The sequence below is a fragment of the Macrobrachium rosenbergii genome, chromosome 8 (assembly GCF_040412425.1).
Source record: "Macrobrachium rosenbergii isolate ZJJX-2024 chromosome 8, ASM4041242v1, whole genome shotgun sequence".
Lineage (NCBI taxonomy): Eukaryota > Metazoa > Arthropoda > Malacostraca > Decapoda > Palaemonidae > Macrobrachium > Macrobrachium rosenbergii.
Window position 1 is genome coordinate 36,275,807 of NC_089748.1, and position 21,539 is coordinate 36,297,345.

At 38.1% G+C, this 21,539-nt stretch overlaps 1 long non-coding RNA gene across 1 annotated transcript in view; it reads right to left on the reverse strand.

Moving 5' to 3' along the window:
- LOC136840704 (uncharacterized) overlaps nucleotides 1–21,539 on the reverse strand; it is a 105,304-nt gene that overhangs the window by 83,746 nt on the left and 19 nt on the right. The window contains exon 1 of the long non-coding RNA XR_010853707.1: nucleotides 21,328–21,539. This exon is cut by the window's right edge and continues 19 nt beyond it. This is a non-coding gene — a long non-coding RNA (uncharacterized lncRNA). The remainder of the gene's footprint in view (nucleotides 1–21,327) is intronic.

The following is a 21,539-nucleotide window of genomic DNA, read 5'->3' on the forward strand; positions in this document are numbered from 1 at the left end:
GAAAAAAAGTGGCATGCTTCCACTCTTGGGAAAAAGTGGATGCTTCACTTCCACTCTTGGAAAAAAAAAAGTGCATGCTTCCACTCTTGGGAAAAAAGTGCATGCTGCTTCCACTCTTGGAAAAAAAGTGGATGCTTCCACTCTTGGGAAAAAAAGTGCATGCTTCCACTCTTGGGAAAAAAGTGCATGCTTCCACTCTTGGAAAAAAAGTGGATGCTTCACTCTTGGGAAAAAAGTGCATGCTTCCACTCTTGGGAAAAAAGTGCATGCTTCCACTCTTGGGAAAAAAAAGTGCATGCTTCCACTCTTGGGAAAAAAAAGTGCATGCTTCCACTCTTGGGAAAAAAAGTGCATGCTTCCACTCTTGGGAAAAAAGTGCATGCTTCACTCTTGGGATGCTTCCACTCTTGGGAAAAAAGTGGATGCTTCCACTCTTGGGAAAAAAAGTGCATGCTTCCACTCTTGGGAAAAAAAGTGGATGCTTCCACTCTTGGGAAAAAAAGTGGATGCATGCTTCCACTCTTGGGAAAAAAGTGGATGCTTCCACTCTTGGGAAAAAAAGTGGCATGCTTCCACTCTTGGGAAAAAAAGTGCATGCTTCCACTCTTTGAAAAAAAGTGGATGCTTCCACTCTTGGGAAAAAAAGTGGATGCTTCCACTCTTGGGAAAAAAAGTGGCATGCTTCCACTCTTGGAAAAAAGTGGAAAAAAAAAAGTGCATGCTTCCACTCTTGGGAAAAAAAGTGCATGCTTCCACTCTTGGGAAAAAAAGTGCATGCTTCCACTCTTGGAAAAAAAGTGGATGCTTCCACTCTTGGGAAAAAAAGTGCATGCTTTCCACTCTTGGAAAAAAAAAAGTGGATGCTTCCACTCTTGGAAAAAAAAGTGCATGCTTCCACTCTTGAAAAAAAGTGCATGCTTCCACTCTTGAAAAAAAAGTGCATGCTTCCACTCTTGAAAAAAAAAGTGCATGCTTCCACTCTTGGGAAAAAAAGTGGATGCTTCCACTCTTGGGAAAAAAAAGTGGATGCTTCCACTCTTGGGAAAAAAAGTGCATGCTTCCACTCTTGGGAAAAAAAAGTGCATGCTTCCACTCTTGGGAAAAAAAAGTGCATGCTTCCACTCTTGGGAAAAAAAAGTGCATGCTCTTGGAAAAAAGTGGCATTCCACTCTTGGGAAAAAGTGCATGATGCTTCCACTCTTGGGGAAAAAAAAGTGGATGCTTCCACTCTTGGGAAAAAAGTGCATGCTTCCACTCTTGGGAAAAAAGTGCATGCTTCCACTCTTGGGAAAAAAAGTGGATGCTTCCACTTGGGAAAAAAAGTGGATGCTTCCACTCTTGGGAAAAAAAGTGGATGCTTCCTCTTTGGGAAAAAAAGTGGATGCTTCCACTTGGGAAAAAAGTGGATGCTTCCACTCTTGGGAAAAAAAAGTGGATGCTTCCACTCTTGGGAAAAAAAAGTGGATGCTTCCACTCTTGGGAAAAAAAAGTGCATGCTTCCACTCTTGGGAAAAAAAAGTGCATGCTTCCACTCTTGGGAAAAAAAAGTGCATGCTTCCACTCTTGGGAAAAAAGTGATGCTTCCACTCTTGGGAAAAAAGTGGATGCTTCCACTCTTGGGAAAAAAGTGGATGCTTCCACTTGGGAAAAAAAGTGGATGCTTCCACTTGGGAAAAAAAGTGGATGCTTCCACTCTTGGGAAAAAGTGGATGCTTCCACTCTTGGGAAAAAAGTGGATGCTTCCACTCTTGAAAAAAAGTGGATGCTTCCAAAAAAGTGGATGCTTCCACTCACTCTTGGGAAAAAAGTGGATGCTTCCACTTGGGAAAAAAGTGGATGCTTCCACTCTTGGGAAAAAAGTGGATGCTTCCACTCTTGGGAAAAAAAAAGTGGATGCTTCCACTCTTGGGAAAAAAAGTGGATGCTTCCACTCTTTGGGAAAAAAGTGGATGCTTCCCTCTTGGGAAAAAAAAACTTTGTGGAAAAATGATTCCACTCTTGGGAAAAAAAAAAAGTGGATGCTTCCACTCTTGGGAAAAAAAAAAGTGGATGCTTCCACTTGGGAAAAAAGTGGATGCTTTCACTCTTGGAAAAAAAGTGGATGCTTCACTCTTGGGAAAAAAAGTGGATGCTTCCACTCTTGGGAAAAAAAGTGGATGCTTCACTCTTGGGAAAAAGTGGATGCTTCCACTTGGGAAAAAAGTGGATGCTTCCACTCTTGGGAAAAAAGTGGATGCTTCCACTCTTGGGAAAAAAAGTGGATGCTTCCCACTTGGGGAAAAAGTGGATGCTCCAAAAAAGTGGATGCTTCCACACTTGGAAAAAAGTGGATGCTTTCCACTTGGAAAAAAAGTGGATGCTTCCACTCTTTGGAAAAAAAGTGGATGCTTCCACTCTTGGAAAATAAAGTGGATGCTTCCACTCTTGGAAAAAAAGTGGATGCTTCCACTCTTGGAAAAAAAGTGGATGCTTCCACTCTTGGAAAAAAAGTGGATGCTTCCACTCTTCTTGGATGCTTCACACTTGGAAAAAAAGTGGATGCTTCACTCTTGGAAAAAAAGTGGATGCTTCCACTTGTGGAAAAAAAGTGGATGCTTCCACTTGGAAAAAAAGTGGATGCTTCCACTCTTGGAAAAAAAGTGGATGCTTCCACTCTTGGAAAAAAAAAGTGGATGCTTCACACTTTGGAAAAAAAAGTGGATGCTTCCTCTTGGAAAAAAAAGTGGATGCTTCCACTCTTGGAAAAAAAAAGTGGATGCTTCCACTCTTGGAAAAAAAGTGGATGCTTCCACTCTTGGGAAAAAAGTGGATGCTTTCCACTTGGGAAAAAAAGTGGATGCTTCCACTCTTGAAAAAAAAAAAGTGGATGCTTCACTCTTGGAAAAAAAGTGGATGCTTCACTCTTGGAAAAAAAGTGGATGCTTCCACTCTTGGGAAAAAAAGTGGATGCTTCCACTTTGAAAAAAAAAGTGGATGCTTCCACTCTGGAAAAAAAGTGGATGCTTCCACTTGGAAAAAAAAAGTGGATGCTTCCAAAAAAGTGGATGCTTCCACTTGGAAAAAAAAGTGGATGCTTCCACTCTTGAAAAAAAGTGGATGCTTCCACTCTTGGAAAAAAAAAGTGGATGCTTCCACTCTTGGAAAAAAGTGGATGCTCCACTCTTGGAAAAAAGTGGATGCTTCCACTCTTGGGAAAAAGTGGATGCTTCCACTCTTGAAAAAAAGGGAAAAAAAGTGGATGCTTCCACTCTTGGAAAAAAAGTGGATGCTTCCACTCTTGGAAAAAAAGTGGATGCTTCCACTCTTGGAAAAAAAGTGGATGCTTCCACTCTTGGAAAAAAAGTGGATGCTTCCACTCTTGGAAAAAAAGTGGATGCTTCCACTCTTGGAAAAAAAGTGGATGCTTCCACTCTTGGAAAAAAAGTGGATGCTTCCACTCTTGGAAAAAAAGTGGATGCTTCCACTCTTGGAAAAAAAAGTGGATGCTTCCACTCTTGGAAAAAAAAGTGGATGCTTCCACTCTTGGAAAAAAAAAGTGGATGCTTCCACTCTTGGAAAAAAAAGTGGATGCTTCCACTCTTGGAAAAAAAGTGGATGCTTCCACTCTTGGAAAAAAAAAGTGGATGCTTCCACTCTTGGAAAAAAAGTGGATGCTTCCACTCTTGGAAAAAAAAGTGGATGCTTCCACTCTTGGAAAAAAAAAGTGGATGCTTCCACTCTTGGAAAAAAAAGTGGATGCTTCCACTCTTGAAAAAAAAGTGGATGCTTTCCACTTGGAAAAAAAAAGTGGATGCTTCCACTCTTGGAAAAAAAAGTGGATGCTTCCACTCTTGGAAAAAAAAGTGGATGCTTCCACTCTTGGAAAAAAAGTGGATGCTTCCACTCTTGGAAAAAAAAGTGGATGCTTCCACTTTGAAAAAAAAGTGGATGCTTCCACTTGGAAAAAAAGTGGATGCTTCCACTTGGAAAAAAAAGTGGATGCTTCCACTCTTGGAAAAAAAGTGGATGCTTTTGGAAAAAAAAGTGGACTCTTGGAAAAAAAGTGGATGCTTCCACTCTTGAAAAAAAAGTGGATGCTTCCACTCTTGGAAAAAAAGTGGATGCTTCCACTTGAAAAAAAAAGTGGATGCTTCCACTTGGAAAAAAAGTGGAAAAAAGTGGATGCTTCCACTTGGAAAAAAAGTGGATGCTTCCACTCTTGGAAAAAAGTGGATGCTTTCCACTTGAAAAAAAGTGGATGCTTCCACTTTGAAAAAAAAAAAAAAGTGGATGCTTCCACTCTTGGAAAAAAAGTGGATGCTTCCACTTGGAAAAAAAGTGGATGCTTCCACTCTTGGAAAAAAAAGTGGATGCTTCCACTCTTGAAAAAAAAGTGGATGCTTCCACTCTTGGAAAAAAAGTGGATGCTTCCACTCTTGGAAAAAGTGGATGCTTCCACTCTTGAAAAAGTGGATGCTTCCACTCTTGGAAAAAGTGGATGCTTCCACTCTTGGAAAAAAAGTGGATGCTTCCACTCTTGGAAAAAAAGTGGATGCTTCCACTCTTGGAAAAAAAGTGGATGCTTCCACTCTTGGAAAAAAGTGGATGCTTCCAGACTTGGAAAAAAGTGGATGCTTCCACTTTGGAAAAAAGTGGATGCTTCCTCCACTTTGGAAAAAAGTGGATGCTTCCACTCTTGGAAAAAAAAAGTGGATGCTTCCACTCTTGGAAAAAAGTGGATGCTTCCAAAAAAAGTGGATGCTTCACAGCTCTTGGAAAAAAGATGGATAACTATTTTACTCTTGGAAAAAAAGTGGATGCTTTTCACTCTTGGAAAAAGTGGATGCTTCCACTCTTGGAAAAAAGTGGATGCTTCCACTCTTTCAAAAAAAAGTGGATGCTTCCACTCTTGGAAAAAAAAGTGGATGCTTCCACTCCTGAAAAAGTGGATGCTTCCACTCCTGGAAAAAAGTGGATGCTTCCACTCTTGGAAAAAAGTGGATGCTCCACTCTTGGAAAAAAGTGGATACTCCACTCTTGGAAAAAAGTGGATACTGCAATCTTGGAAAAAAAGTGGATACTGCAATCTTGAAAAAAGTGGATACAGCAATCTTGAAAAAAGTGGATACTGCACTTTTGAAAAGTGGATACTTCACAGACTTAAGTGAACATTTTACATATTTAAGTATTTTTCCTCTCAAGTAAATTCATTCAAAGATTCCTTTTCAAAGGCGGGGGAGAGGGGGCGCCACGTGTACACCAAACCTTCAAACAAAACCATTCTTTACTGAAGCCTCAGAATGTCCAAGATATAAGTAACTATTTTATGTCTTTTAAGTAAATCTTATAAGACACCATTTAAAAAATAAGTACCACTCATACAAATCAATTAATTCAAAATAGGAGCCTCGATGGCCAGGTCGGTTACAGCAGCAGCTCGGACTTCTTAAGAGGTCTGTGTCGCGGGTTCAAATTCGCAGCCGACCGGTCAGAGAGGCGGACACTTTGCTATCCGTGTAGACACCTCAGGATTACGTATGTAATCAATGGATAGGTTTGCTTAAAGCAAATGGGTGTTACAGACTAATACACACACAAACAAAGCCACTCCAACATCTAAAAACATAACAGACACCTCGCTCGTCTCGACTGTCGACCTAACCACGCAACGACTCCTCGCTGCTGGGAGAAAGGGCGCTGGTGACTGGTACAGTCTACCCCAAAAGCCAAATCAAAGTCCTGCAAAAGAAGGCATCGTGCTTACCCCATGCAAATGGGAAAACAAGCACGTTAAAAGAAGATGCATTTACGAGTATTACGACAAAGATTATCTCACTATTCTAAAGCTACGGTGAGAATGATATATATATATATAATATATATATATATATATATATATATATATATATATATATATATATATATATATATATATATATATATATATACATATATAATACAAATTATCTGATTATATCAGGATCGAACCCGTTCTTTCAACTGAAAGACCTGCGTTCGATCCTGATATGAATCAGAAATTTATTTCTATTCCTCATATGATATGTTATATATATATATATATATATATATATATATATATATATATATATATATATATATATATACATATACATATACATATACATATTAAAATAAAATCCGCACATCCTGGGCTTTCTGCTGGTATCAAAACTTGTAACAGACATCCCAGTTCTGAATTAATATACCCCTAATACATAAGGCAAATGCTGAACACTGACAGTTTCAGCAGTTTGGGCATAGAGAGAACGGACCCCTTGAGATATAAGTTAGGACCAGAAATGACCATTTTTGCTGAATAAAAATGTGTCGTCTACATAACCAAGCATCAAACATGGCTTCTAGATTATGCATTAGGTTTAGTAGCCAAAAACTCTTGAATTTATGACAATTAAAAAGATTACTTGAAATATACTGGAAAAAATTAATGAAATTAAATTTTTTTTACAGTATATGTACCCGAGATTCTGTATTTTGCAGCTAATATCAGTTATATTCCCTGTTTAGAAAAGTCTAAACTGGGAATAGAACTGGTATTAGCAGCAAAATACAGATTCTCTGGTACATATACTATAAAAAAATTGTTGAAATTTCATTCATTTTTTCCAGTATATGTACCTGAGATTCTGTATTTTGATGCTAATACCAGTTATATTCCCAGTTTAGAAAGGCAGCATTCTTTCTAGTCATCTTAATTTTCTCAGGTACATCACTATATTGTGACTGTAAATGAAATGATGAGCAAAAAGCCACAATAATGTAAATGAGAGACTGTATTTTTCCAAAGTACATAAGAGGGGTTAAAAACAGGTCGAAAAGCTCCCCCTGTTTTTAAACCCTTTTTGTATTTTGGAAAAATACAGTCTCTCATTCAATCTTTGAATTTTCTCAGGTACATAAAATTGCACGACCTTCTTTAAAGCTTTTGTTTATTGGTAAGACACACTTTGGCTGTGATAATTTTTTTTTTTTTTTTTTTTTGTAAATTTGTTTTAGTAATAAATCAAAATTGTAGCCTCTTGGCACCACTAATTTTTTTTTGCAAATTTATTGTATATGAATTCATATTCGAAATCAAGTATTTAATTATTATTATTATTATTATTATTATTATTATTATTATTATTATTATTATTATTATTATTATTATTATTATTATATACGGGAAAAATTGCTTAAATTTCATTCATCACCACTTACAAACGTACCCCAGTGGCCCGTCCATCAATACCTTACAATACTACTAATCTTAATTTCCCCAAACATTTTGGGGATGCCTTGACTGAGCCTAGAAGTGATACGACTAACTGCATCAAACTAGCACAAACACAAACTGTCTAATCGTTAGCCAACAAAGCAAATCAAATATTTCAAAAACCAACAAGACAGTCTCTGATGTGAGGAGTTCGATGCAGCAGCATTAAAAGTAAAAAGGGCAAGGCAAAATAAATTCTCTGTATCTGTTTCTGCACTATTCTAACCAAAATTTGGAGGACCAAAGTTTTGCCAGGTTTTCCCTAGGTGACTTCGCCATAACACGTGGGAGGAATGTATCAATTAACACCAACAATGGGAGCAGTGCACTGTAGGCATTACCTAAGGTTCCTTGCAGCGTGCCTTCGGCCCGTAGCTGCAACCCCTTTCATTCCTTTTACTGTACCTCCATTCATATTGTGTTTCTTCCATCTAACTTTCCACCCTCTCCTTAACAAATGTCTTAACATTATTGTCAGCGCTGAATGACCTCATAGATCCTAACACTTGGCCTTTGCCCCAAATTTTAAATTCCAACACCATCAACCGCAAAACTTTAAGATCTCTTCACGGGACCATTGGTCAAAGGCCACGTGATCCACTTTGATTCGACTGTCTTACCTCTGTGTGGTTCCTTCTGCTTTTATTTGGGAAGTTAGATGAAGATAATGTTCTTCGGCAGATGCATGCGGCATTGACACTAACAATAGCATGTTCTGTAATGACGTAAGCCGATAAAAGCCTCCGGTTCAACTTCATTCTAGAAATATTTGAACAGATTGCACGAGATAAACAACACGAGCCGTTGCCTGCCACTGGCAGCAAAGCACGGGCATAAAGAAGCTACCGTGTGGAGAACGAACCCCAAGTCAACTTTCCACGTCGTAGTACCTAATATCGAGTTAAAAGGCGATTCCATAATACCCTTGTTTCTGGCCTTACTCTTACGCTAAGAATAGCTCAAGGTATTTTCTTTTAATGAATTTTGACAACAGGAACGACAAAAATATTGCCCTATTACAAAAGACCAGTGAGTGGCTGCTGTCTTTTCCGTTTGACGACGGGAGTCTTCTTCTCCGCCAAAACCTTTCCAGGCATGACAAACCAATTAGCTGCAGCGAAATTGCTCCGTTTGATGTGCGTGGTCCTAATGGCGCCCCCACCACCTCCAACCCCCACCCATGGACCAGCTTCTTCAGTGCTTGTTCGTGGGTCCTCCAAGAGGCCCCTTGGGTATTTTGTTGCCATTCGGCTGTCTCTCTTGGTCATTTGCCGTGCCTTAGTATCCACAATCGTGGCTAATGAGAGAGAGACGTACGCACTTGATGTCTTTCTCTGCATGGGTGGCCTTAAATTCAAGCTAACAAATCACCCCCACCCCCCCAGACCCCTTCCAACAAGGTGCTGAGCTCACGTCCAAATGAGCAACAAAATCGTCTCCCATTCGATGGAGGGTGATAATTATCGCAAATTATCGCAAGCGTTTTCCGATTTCAGCGAAGAATGACCGACAGCGGTGGTCCGAGAAATTATTAATTAAGAAATGAGTTAAAAATGTAATTTGCTTGTTATGGCGTTACGTTCACTTACGCTTTGCTTCGACAAACTTTTGTCGAGTGCTTCTCGCTTTTTTCGAAGTACAGAAAATTAGTACAAAAATCACGCAAAAGCAAGAAAAACAAAGATTGGGAAATGAAATGAACTACTCATTCATTTACCTAGCAAATACTGTAAATTTGTGAACGACCATTCGCCACTCAATAAAATCCTTACCGATTGTTAAAATGCAACTTTATATGCACATTGTAATAATTTTTATTTTACTGCATTATCAGCTAGTTATGGTGTCAATTTTGCCTTGTTCGTGCTTTCTGATCTGACTGAATTATGTAGTGCGTAGATGTAAATGATGATTTATTAACCACATAGTATATACATATATATAATATATATACATATACATAGTATATGTATATAAAAAATATTTGTATAACAGAAAACTAACAAAAAAGTATTTGCATATAATATAGAAATATATTTGTATAAAAGAAAACTGTGTGTAAAGTATGTAAACTTTCTCAATAAAAGTTGAAAAAAAACTATAAAATTTGTACACTGAGCATGAAACCATCTATAGCAAGTTATCCATTAAGACATGTGTTTACTGATCACACACTGCAGAAAATATACGGAACGAAAAATGTACATTATGTGTACAAACGTCATGAAAATTTGAAAGAGTAAAAACTATTAACAAGAAAATATTAGGGAAGATTAGGAAATGGTAATCTTAACATCCCACAGGATGAGAGCAACTAATTATCATTAGCCCTCAGATAAGGTCTCTGATAATTACAAAAAGAAAGACTATATATGAATATTTTCGTGATTCAGTTATACATGAATAAAGAAATTATTGAACAGATTATTATTATTATTATTATTATTATTATTATTATTATTATTATTATTATTATTATTATTATTAGACTATCTCTTCATACACTCACAAATCCACAGTTATGTATATGTACATATATTTCAAGATATAACTCTCTTTGCAGTTTCACCTTAAAGTATATGTATACATACGTAACTGTGGATTTGTTTCTCAATTTTAGGACTCATGCTACTATGAATATTTTTAATTATTATCATATCATTATTATTATTATTATTATTATTATTATTATTATTATTATTATTATTATTATTATTATTATTATTATTATTATTATTAGACTATCTCTTCATACACTCAAGACTGGCAGTAAGGTTTCGTCTTCAAGAGAAGACCAATAAACAAAACACTAAAGTATGCGGAGAACAAATTAGAAAAAAATTCAAAGTAAAAGAGACAGCGACGCAGCGGAAGGCGACGGGACACAGCATAGATCCCTCAGTACTGCTTACTGTGTACCGCTTAAAGGAACGCAGTAGGCGGTACCAACACACCCCCAGGAGCCTAGAAGTGAGGAAAGTAGGCGTCACAGATTCAGTGGGAGAAAACACGATCGTTACTTTTACTATAAAAATGCGGATTTATAACCGGAAGACATGAAGGATTAAATTTCCTATATAAAACAGTAAAATCACATTCGATGAAATTACTTAATGTTCAAACGATCGAGAAAAGTACGGAAGGAAGGAATTTAGAATTTAGGCCCAAAGGCCAAGCGCTGGCACCTATGAGGTCATTCGGCGCTCAAACGGAAATTGAGAGTAAGGGGTTTGAAAGGTTAACAGGAGGAAAACCTCAAAGCAGTTGCACATTGAATCAACTGTTAGGAGAGGGTTGAGGAAAGTAAGATGGAAGATAGAGAAAATGAAAGGAGGTACAGTAAAAGGAACGAAAGGGTTTGCTGCACTGTCGGCACTATACCCCCCCTACGGGGGCAAAGGTATAGTGCAACAACCAGATACAAGACAAAATGAATTGGTAACACAAACATGCATAAAAAGCAGTCAAATGGTAAAAAAAATGACTGGTATGGTACGTAGCAGAATAACACTGACACTTTATATATCTATAAACCTTGATACTGACAGATCACGGATTCAGCAAAACGAATGGCAAGCTAATTTCAGATTCAACAGCAATAAATGTGATAGTGGAGGTACTGAAATGAAATAACTTATTAAAAATGGCTATATGGTGTAAACCATATGACAGTTATTACGTACAAGAAAATCGGCTCCTCAGACATTTCAACCATTTGATCAAAATTCCTAGCGACCAATATTCCATCAATAATAATTCAGACGACCTCAAGCATGGGACCATATATATATATATATATATATATATATATATATATATATATATATATATATATATATATATATATATATATATATATATATATATATAATTACTAATATCGGGGTTTCTGGCAACATGAAATATTTTTCTTTTCTCCCTAGTAATTGATAAAATCAAACTGGGAGTCTCAGGTAGCCCCAATTGTGTTATTTACATACACAATCACGCCCATTGGTGTTACCATATCTCTCTCTCTCTCTCTCTCTCTCTCTCTCTCTCTCTCTCTCTCAATACGCATATCACGCCCATTAGTGCAACCATTCTCTCTCTCTCACCCTCTCTCTCTCAATACACATGTCAAGCCAATTAGTGCAACCATATTCTCTCTCTCTCTCTCTCTCTCTCTCTCTCTCTCTCTCTCTCTCTCTCTCTCTCTCTCTCTCTCTCTCCACATATAATGCCAATTAGTACAACCATATTTTCTCTCTCTCAATACACATATCACGCCAATCAGTAACACCATATTCGCTCTCTCTCTCTCTCTCTCTCTCTCTCTCTCTCTCTCTCTCTCTAGCTCTGGATGTATGGCCACACACGCAATTACAGTATTATTTCAGCCAGCAACACTTAAAGAGAGAAAAAAAAAGCTGACTAGTTAATATGCTGGAACTGATAGCAACTGAGTAATCGCTCTCCATTTAAGATGGGAAAGTTGTTGTCCTAAACAACTAGTAAATAAGTCTTATACTAAGTATAATAGCTCGCACTCAATTGATGCAACATCCCTCTTCTCCCCGTAGCGGGCTAGTGCCGTCAGCGCACCTCATGCGGTGCACTGTGGGCATTACTTAAGGTTCTTTGCAGCGTGCCTTCATTGGCCCCTGAGCTGCAACCCCTTTCGTTCCTTTTACTGTACCTCCTTTCATATTCTCTTTCTTCCGTCTTACTTTCCTCAACCCTCTCCTAACAATTGATTCATAGTGCAATTGACAGGTTTTCCTCCTGTTACGCCTTTCAGACATTTTACTGTCAATTTCCGTTTCAGCGCTGAGTGATCTCATTGGTCCCAGTGCTTGGCTTTTGACCTAAACTCTATATTCAATTCAATGACCTTTTTATCACGAGGTTTTAAAACTCGGGCGCTTTTTTTATGGAACTGCTCTCGTGCACAACTCCGTAAAAGACTGCAAAGTCCGTAAAAGACTGCAAAGTCCGTAAAAGACTGCAAAGTCCGTAAAAGACGGCAAAGTCCGTAAAAGACTACGAACTCCGTAAAAGACGGCAAACTCCGTAAAAGACTACGAACTCCGTAAAACACTACGAAAAGACTACGAACTCCGTAAAAGACTACGAAAAGACTACGAACTCCGTAAAAGACTGCGAAAAGACTACGAACTCCGCAAAAGACTACAGTAGACTCTCACTCAAGTGAATGAAAAATTTAAAATTGAATTACTTGTCAAATGTATTAAATACTTTCCTGTCATCGTGTGTTGTTTTAATTACAAAAGAGTGTATTAATGACTGTTTTTGAGTAGCCAGTAACTGTACATTGTCAGTTTAGAGGATTGTACTGATGTAAAGAAATGCCTGTGTATACTTTGTTGATGTGTACTGCGATTATATTGTAAATATTGTAATTGTAAATAATGTGTACACTGTGTCGATGTATACTGTAACCGTATTGTAAATATTGTAATTGTTAATAATGTGTTTACTGTGTCGATGTATACTGTAACCGTATTGTAAACATTGTAATTGTAAATAATGCGTATACTGTGTTGATGTATACTGTAACCTTATTGTAAATATTGTAATTGTAAATAATGTGTTTACTTTGTTGATGTATACTGCGTATTGTAAATATTGTAGTTGTAAATAATGTGTATACTGTGTTGATGTATACTGTATACTGTAACCGTATTGTAAATATTGTAATTGTAAAATAATGTTAAGTTTAATCCTTTCAATAAATTGTTAAAAAAACCATTCCTCAAATATTAAACTCAGCAATAAAACGGTAACAATGGATGATAAAGTTCGTCCTTTCTCTTTGTCAACCTTCAAACCCTCCTTTCGTTGAAAGTCTGAATTGAACTGAATATAGAATTTAGGCCAAAGTCCAAGCACTGGGACCTATGAGGTCATTCAGCGCTGAAAAGTAAATTGACAGTAAAAAGGTTTGAAAGGTGTAACAGGAGGAAAACCTCAAAGCAGATGCACTATGAATCAATTGTTAGGAGAGGGTGGAAAGAAAGATGGAAGAGAGAGAATATGAGAGGAGGTACAGTAAAAGAAACGAAAGGGTTACAAGTGTGGAGGCCAATATTGAAACTGAATAAAATGAGGCAGTATTTAGCAGTGGTGGTGTACAATACAATTCTGGATACGTTGCGGATAATACACGGTATGCAAGCTGCCTTAAAACGTTAGACTGCATTATCTGCAAAAATGCAACACTGAGAAAAATGGTAGTTATTGCAGTTTTCCCTTGCCTTACTACTGATTTTGCAGATACTGCAAATGGGACCCTCTAAGTACTCGTGGAAAGCATTGAAGAACCATTCTGAAACTGCAGTAACTTGTGTATTAGTGTTTCAAGAGCCCAATAGGTGGCATATCTCAATTTCGAAAATTTTGCAGATACTGCAGTTTTCCATTTTAAGGACAGTATGTACGTATTAAATTTTTTTTCACATACACCGTGACATTTTTCAGATTCACAGACAGAGCTAATAATGTCGTTGAATATCAGCTTACCTCAACCTGGGAATAACATTCGCCTAAGTTCCGGGAATTTGTGAGTGGTAACAGCTAGCCGTCACAAGGGAGAATTCCAACCAGCGAATGGTTGGGAATTAAGTCGCTCAGAATTTGGGGATTATAATATTACCAACATTGAGAAAATTTTTTTTTTATTAAGCAATGATGTATGTAAACATACTGTACATAAATTAAGAATGTGGATAAAAAGTAATAAAAAAGGTTAATAAAAAAAAATGGTTGCGAAACGACTTGTTATTCCGAGGTTGAGCGACTTTGATATTAAATGACATTTGCAGCCTAATAGAATATACAGAATATACAGGATTTAGGTCAAAGGGCCAAGCGCTGGGACGTATGAGGTCATTCAGCGCTGAAGTGGAAATTGACATTAAAAGGTTGAAGTGTAATCTGAGGAAAACCTCAAAGCAGTTGCACTATGAATCAATTGTTAGGAGAAGGTGGAAAGTAAGATGGAAGAAAGAGAATATGAACGGAGGTACAGTAAAAGGAATGAAATGGGTTGTAGCTAGGGGTCGAAGGGACGCTGCAGAGAACCTTAAGTAATGCCTACAGTGCAACACATGAGGTGCACTGCCGGCACTCACCACCCTACGGGGTAGGGGAGAGAGAACTTCCTTAAACCTCTCACTGAAAAACGACGATATTATTGCGACTCCGATACATAAGAAAAGTAACAGATAAATAAGTAACAGATGCATAAGAAAAGTAACAAACATAAGAAAAGTAACACACATAAAAAAAGTGACAGACGAACCGACAACAGAAAATTAATATCGCAGAACCAATCAACATTTTTTCGTATTTTTCAGAACGGAATAACGTGTCAAATATTCCTTCAATTTGCTCTTGAAATAATCTCCAGTAGTCAGTCTAAGGTGCATATTTTCTTCTTTTATTGGATTTGAGAATGTGTTTTCTTCCCAAAATGAAATATCTTCCCAAGGATGCTAGAAATGTATCGATATTCACAGCAGCAGTGGTGTGATATCTTCCTAAGACCCCTTTTTTTTTTATATTTTCTTGAGAGAAAAGTTTCCTTATTATTATTATTATTATTATTATTATTATTATTATTATTATTATTATTATTATTATTATTATTATTATTCGGAAGATGAGTCTTATTCATATGGAACAAGCCCACCAAAGGGGCCACTGACCTAAAATTCAAGCTTCCAAAGAATTTTAAGGTGTTCATTCGATAACCGTAACAGACGGAAATACAGAAAAAAAGGAATAGTCAATATTAAAGAAAAAATAAATTTAAAAATTAATAAACAGAAAAAATGTAAGTAAAATATACAATAAAAGGAGAAATGATTTAGGCTTGCAATGCGTTGCATCTCCGCTTGAGCTTTTGAGGTTCCAACTGCGCGACATCCTCAGTAGGAAGACTGTTCCAGAGTCCAACGGTGTGAGGAATAAAGGACCTCTGGAACTTTGGAGAAGTTCGACAGCGAGGCGCATTTACAGTACAGTCAGGAAAAGGTCTGAAAGGTGTAACAGGAGGAAAACCTCAAAGCAGTTGCAATATGAATCAATTGTTAGGAGAGGGTTGAGGAGAGTAAGATGGAAGGAGAGTCAGATGGAAGACAGAGAATATAAGAGAAGGAACAGTAAAAGGAATGAATGGGGTTGTAGCAGCTAGGGGCCGAAGCGACGCTGCAAAGAACCTAAAGTAACGCCTACAGTGCACCACATGAGGTGCACTAAAAGTAAGTATACTTTAGTTTTACCAGACCACTGAGCTGATCAACAGCTCTCCTAGGGCTGGCCCGAAGAATTAGACTTCTTTTACGTGGCTAAGAACCAATTGGTTACCTAGCAACGGGACCTACAGCTTACTGTGGAATCCGAACCACGTCATAGCGAGAAATGAATTTCTATCACCAGAAATAAATTCCTCTAATTCTTCATTAGCCGGCCGGAGACTCGAACTCGGGCCTAGCGAGTGCTAAGCGACAGCTCTACCGACTCGCCTAACGAGGAACTACGAGGTCCACTGACGGCACTAACGCCGCCTACGGGGCAAGTCCATGAACGAACCATACCTCGCTCAGCTAATCAGCTTAAACAGAACGAACAAATTACATCAAGTAGATCAATGACGCACGCGGCAACTGAACCACGCACCCATGACCAAGCAGTGGCATTTGGACGGAGCGAACACAGGTACACAGGGTACAAAGACTACGCTACTTAACTGTACTGAAAAACTTTCTATAGATAGTGACCCCCTCGGGTTTTAACCCTGTATGTATCCACCTTCGTGGCGTGTTTAGAACAAGCCCGTTGGGGATGACCTTAAAAACATAAACAAAAGACTGTAAATATCATGACGATAATGACCCCTAAAAAATATTAAGTCCTAGATAACGACCCCCAAAACCCTTAGGGGTCACTATCTAGGAAGGACCCAAAGAAACTGTAAGCTGTATTCAAGACTATCAATTCACTGAAGCTGTAATCGCAGAGAACTCTGTGAATTTTACCTGTAACATGAACGATTTCTAGCGCGATCTTCATAAAAAATAAATTAAGGAAACGCGTGCGTGCTAAAGCACGATACTTTATAAATACCTTCTGCTAATCAATGCTGGACTGGTGCATCTTATTTTACGCGGGCGTAGTAATACGTTCTTTGTTTATCATGCAAAGGACATGAAAAAGTTATAAAATATGCAAAGCTCTCGCAATGACATATCACCGCACCCACTCTCTCTCTCTCTCTCTCTCTCTCTCTCTCTCTCTCTCTCTCTCTCTCTCTCTCTCTCTCTCTCTCTCTTTATCTAGACGACTTTCGACGGAGCAGGACAGTATTGGCTATTACGCTCTTAATCACAGAGGTTAACGAAAGAAGAGAATACAGTACTAATGACTAACGATTAATGGAGTGGCAGGACAGACCAGAGAACTAATAAATCGCTTTCTGTCCAAGCTTCGATGATGGAAGACTGCAACTCCACGGTGTAAGTACGTTTGGCGGCAGCGAGGAACCTGATATTAAACGTTCTTTGCTTATGATCTGCGGGACCAATCAGCCAGTGGCCGAATCGTATTCGAATCAGACCAAAGCGAACAGGATTTTGACCTTAACCCTCGAAATCCAAATGAGGGGTCATTGCAGAGAGAAGCACTACTGAGTTCATCTGGTCAGAAATCTACGAGTGGAATGGAATACACAGAGTTTAGGCTAAAGGCCAAGCACTGGGGGACCCATGATGTCATTCAGCGCTGGAAAGGAAATTGGGAGTAGGGAGGTCTGACAGGTGGTACGGGAGAAAAACCTCACAGCAGTTGCACTACGAAACAATTGTTTGTAGAGGGTGGATAGCAAGATGGAAGAAAGAATATGAATGAAGGCACAGTAAAAGGAATGAAAGGGGTTGCAGTTAGGGTCGAATAATGTTTACAGGGTCGAGTAATGTTTACAGGGGGTGCACTGACGACACTAACACCCCCCCGCCCACGGAGCAGAAACCTACGAGAAACGAGCTGGAATCCTTCTCAAAATCAAAGACGTTTTCGTTCGAGCCGAAATTCTTCGTTCTCTCCGTCCTCAACAGGACGAGAGGATCACATCAAATGGTACGAACGCCAATTCTGCGGAAAATGGCAATAAACAGAACGCAATAAGCCGTCATTCACGATATCCAGTTCGTTCCCAGATCATTCCAAAACAACTTGCAGATAAGCGACATTCAACCGTCCCGAACAACAAACAGTTATGCATGGTACGAGAGAGGTTTCGCAACTCCCTATTTAAACTCGAGACTGTACCCACTGAATACGTGGGTACAGAATCAAAGCTATTTTAGCAGCCTGTAGTGTAACAATGTAGTAATTACGATTTTGAAGTGCACCTAATCTTTGAGGTTTTCCTCTTACGTCTCAGGCAGAGAGTCCTTTACAGCAGAATGACTGAGGGTTCGGGAAACTGATATATATATATATATATATATATATATATATATATATATATATATATATATATATATATATATATATATATATATATATATATATATATATATATATATATATATATATAAATATATGTGTTTAAGTGTTGTCATTAATCGCGTGATCTTTTTATAATCACAAATATCAAGCCACGAATACCCCTTAATGCCACTTCGAATTCGCTACTTTTGGAATAACTTACAACAAAGGGAATTCAATTGATAAGCGCACCATACTCGAAAAGGATTCGAACCTGTGAAATTTGGGTTAGGTACGGAGGCAGTCGCTCACTCTAGGTCCTGCAATTATTAATGAAATCCAACCATTACTACCATGATCCACTTGGATAATTATGATAGTTTTATCACCTGAGCACTTTTATAATCACAAATATTAAGCCAGAGTTTTATTCCCTGAGCATTTTTATAATCACAAATATTAAGCCAGAGTTTTATCAGCTGAGCATTTTTATAATAAATATTAAGCCAGAGTTTTATCACCCGAGCATTTTTATAATCACAAATATTAAGCCAGAAAACTATTCAATACTGTATTACCTTGACCTTTGAAACAACTTACATCAAAAGGATATATTATTGATAAATTCCCCTGCCTTGGTCACGTAAACAGCTCGCTTTTATACAAGGTCTACCAAACTGGGTGATGTCGCCTCCCACCTGGGGTAACTACGTAGGCGATGACGTATCTCAGAGGTATGCCTGCTCGTTACGGCAGTTCACCAGCTGACGTAATAAGGAGGTACACTAAGCTCCGCCCACATGGGGGATTTTGGGGGGGAAGTGAGCAGACCACCTTTGCTCTTGGCCTTGATACCAAGGACCACAGCTGACCAACCACCAGAAACCCAGTTTATTTTGTTAAAAGCACTTGATGTCATTTATTTTTTACTAAAGAATATGTTCTTCTAGAGAAATGGGAGTGATATTTGTGTAATTAATAAAGTCCTTACTGATAATTAAAATTTTACATTATATGCACATTGTAATAATTTTTTATTTTATTGCATTATCAGCTAGTTGAGTATTTTGTATTAGTGCTTTCTTATCTGACTGACTTATGTAGTACGTAGATGTAACTGATGAATTTTTAATCACATTGTTATAACCAACATAAAAAATTATATGTACTGTATATAGTATAACAATATATTTGTATAAAAGAAAACTGTAAAACTATGCAAATTCCCTCAATAAGTGATTTAATGTGTTTAAGTGGGTACATGAATTCGGTAATTCACATTAAAATAAAAGCTGATAAACTTTAAAATTAGATCGGATAAGGAAGGAATGGGAATTTAAGATTTAAGCCACACGCCAAGCGCTGGGGCCTATGAGGTCATTCAGCGCTGAAGGGGAAATTGAGAGTCAAGGTGGTCTGAAAGGTGTAACAGGAGGAAGACCTCACACTTGCACTACGAATTGTTAGGAGAGGGTGGAAAGCAAGATGGAAGAAAGAGAAGATGAACGGAGGTACAGTAAAAGGAATGAAAGAGGTGGCAGCTAGGGGTCGAAGGGACGCTGCAAAGAACCTTAAGTAATGCCTACGTTGCATCGCGTGAGGTGGGTGCACTGACGGCACTAACCCCCCCCCCAACCCCCACGGCGTAGATCGGATAAGACACAAGAGCCAAGCACAACCTACTCTGCTAAATAAAACTAAAAAAAAAAAAAAAAGAAAATCAAATAAAAGAGATTTGAAGTTCGCAACACCGCAATCGTTCCCTCGCGTATACCTATCATTACGGAAGTCTTAAAAGTTAAATGCGGTTAGGACCCAGGTTAACCGACAGCAGTTTAAATACGTTCATCCGTCATAAACACATCTTTTTATAACGTCTAGTTTCCATATCCTTGTTCGTCTCATCAACTCGCCACCTCACCCAGAACAACGCCCCATTTTCATGGGTGTTCGCTAGAGAGTACTGTGGGCGGAGTCGCCTCTTTAACAAACAAGTGAAAAATGCGCCTAAGAAATCTTCGGCGCACTCGAGTTTTCTGTACATCGTATAGTCAAGGCCACCGAAAACATTTCTATCTTTCGTTGGTCTCGGTATGATGCTGTATGACCCGCGGCCCATCAAACTTTAATCAAGGCCCGGTGGTGGCCTGGCCTATATCGTTGCCAGAAGCACGACTATGGCAAACTTTAACATTAAATAAAATGAAAACTACTGAAGCTAGGGGACTGCAATTTGGTATGTTTGATGATTGGAGGGTGGATGATCAACACACTAATTTGCAGCCCTCTAGCCTCAGTAGTTTTTAAGATCTGAGGGCGGACAGAAAAAGTGCGGACGGACAGAAAACCAGCTCAATTTTCGTTGGCAGGAAACTAAAAATGTTTGAACATCTGTAAGTATCACCGACGCGCTCCGGTGATTAGGCAAAGGTTTAAGTCGACGTTATTCAGTTATATAACTGCAGGGGACATTGTTCTTGAGCGAAAATGAGAAAAGAATTTTGTCAAGGTCTACAAGGGTTCTCATATATTATATATATATATATATATATATATATATATATATATATATATATATATATATATATATATTTTATATACTGTATATATATATATATATATATATATATATATATATATATATATATATATTCTTTTAACGTGCTTGTTTTCCCATTGGCATGGGGTAAGCACGATGCCTTCTTTTGAAGGACTTTGATTTGGCTTTTGGGGTAGACTGTAGTCTTGATCGGCTGCCCTGCCTGTCATCGCTTAGACCCCGGTAGCGTATGTACATGTATTGTACCAGTCACCAGCGCCCTTTCTCCCAGCAGCGAGGAGTATATATATATATATATATATATATATATATATATATATATATATATATATATATATATATATATATATATATATATATATAAAGCATGATTTTGTTACTGTGAGAATGTGTGAGGTTCAATTACCACGCTGCAGGAATTTGAACCTATCCCTATCCGAAGACCTGTAGCACATGTGACTCTCAAACTCAAATACGTCCAACTCTTCCGCAAATTACTCGATGATTCAGGAAGAATGAATTTCACACGAGACGCTAAATACAGCCGAGCCCTCCAACCTTGACAATATATGATTGCGAGAGGTAAAATTCCTTACGATAAGAATCTTTGGTCTACCAAATCTTTCGGGAGATTCTACTAAGGTTTTCAAAGTCGTGCGTGTTTTCTCAATTTCTTTATAAAAAAAAATTACCGTAGCAGATCATCACAGTCTACAATAACGGTAGCATTCGCTTCGTCGTATTGCCCAGCAATTCACAAAAAATTTCCGTTGCTAAAGTAAGATACGAGTATATCTGGTTGCTGAGTTGAAGGTGTCAGTTCCTATCTAGATAAAAATAAGTACATATCCCACTTTTGCCCATACCAAAGAATATAACATATATATAAGGTAACATTACTCAGAAAACCTTTGCTTTGATGGCCGGCCAACCTTTAGCAGAGTATTGGGAGACTCTTGTCTGTTCAAGCAGTCAAAACAAAACACGACTGAATCTTACTTACCCAAGAAATAATTCTTGTACGAAGGATTATCATCATGATCGTTAATTCACTTGAACTGACGAGTGGGTAATTACCACAATCGTTGGCTGTTCCACAGAATTCCCCCTACGAACGTGGGATGATCATTAAAAGTGGGTTACCTCTTGTAAAATACCACCATCACGGTAAAGTGAACAAACCGACAAAATACCACTTATACCACACGAAGCGAC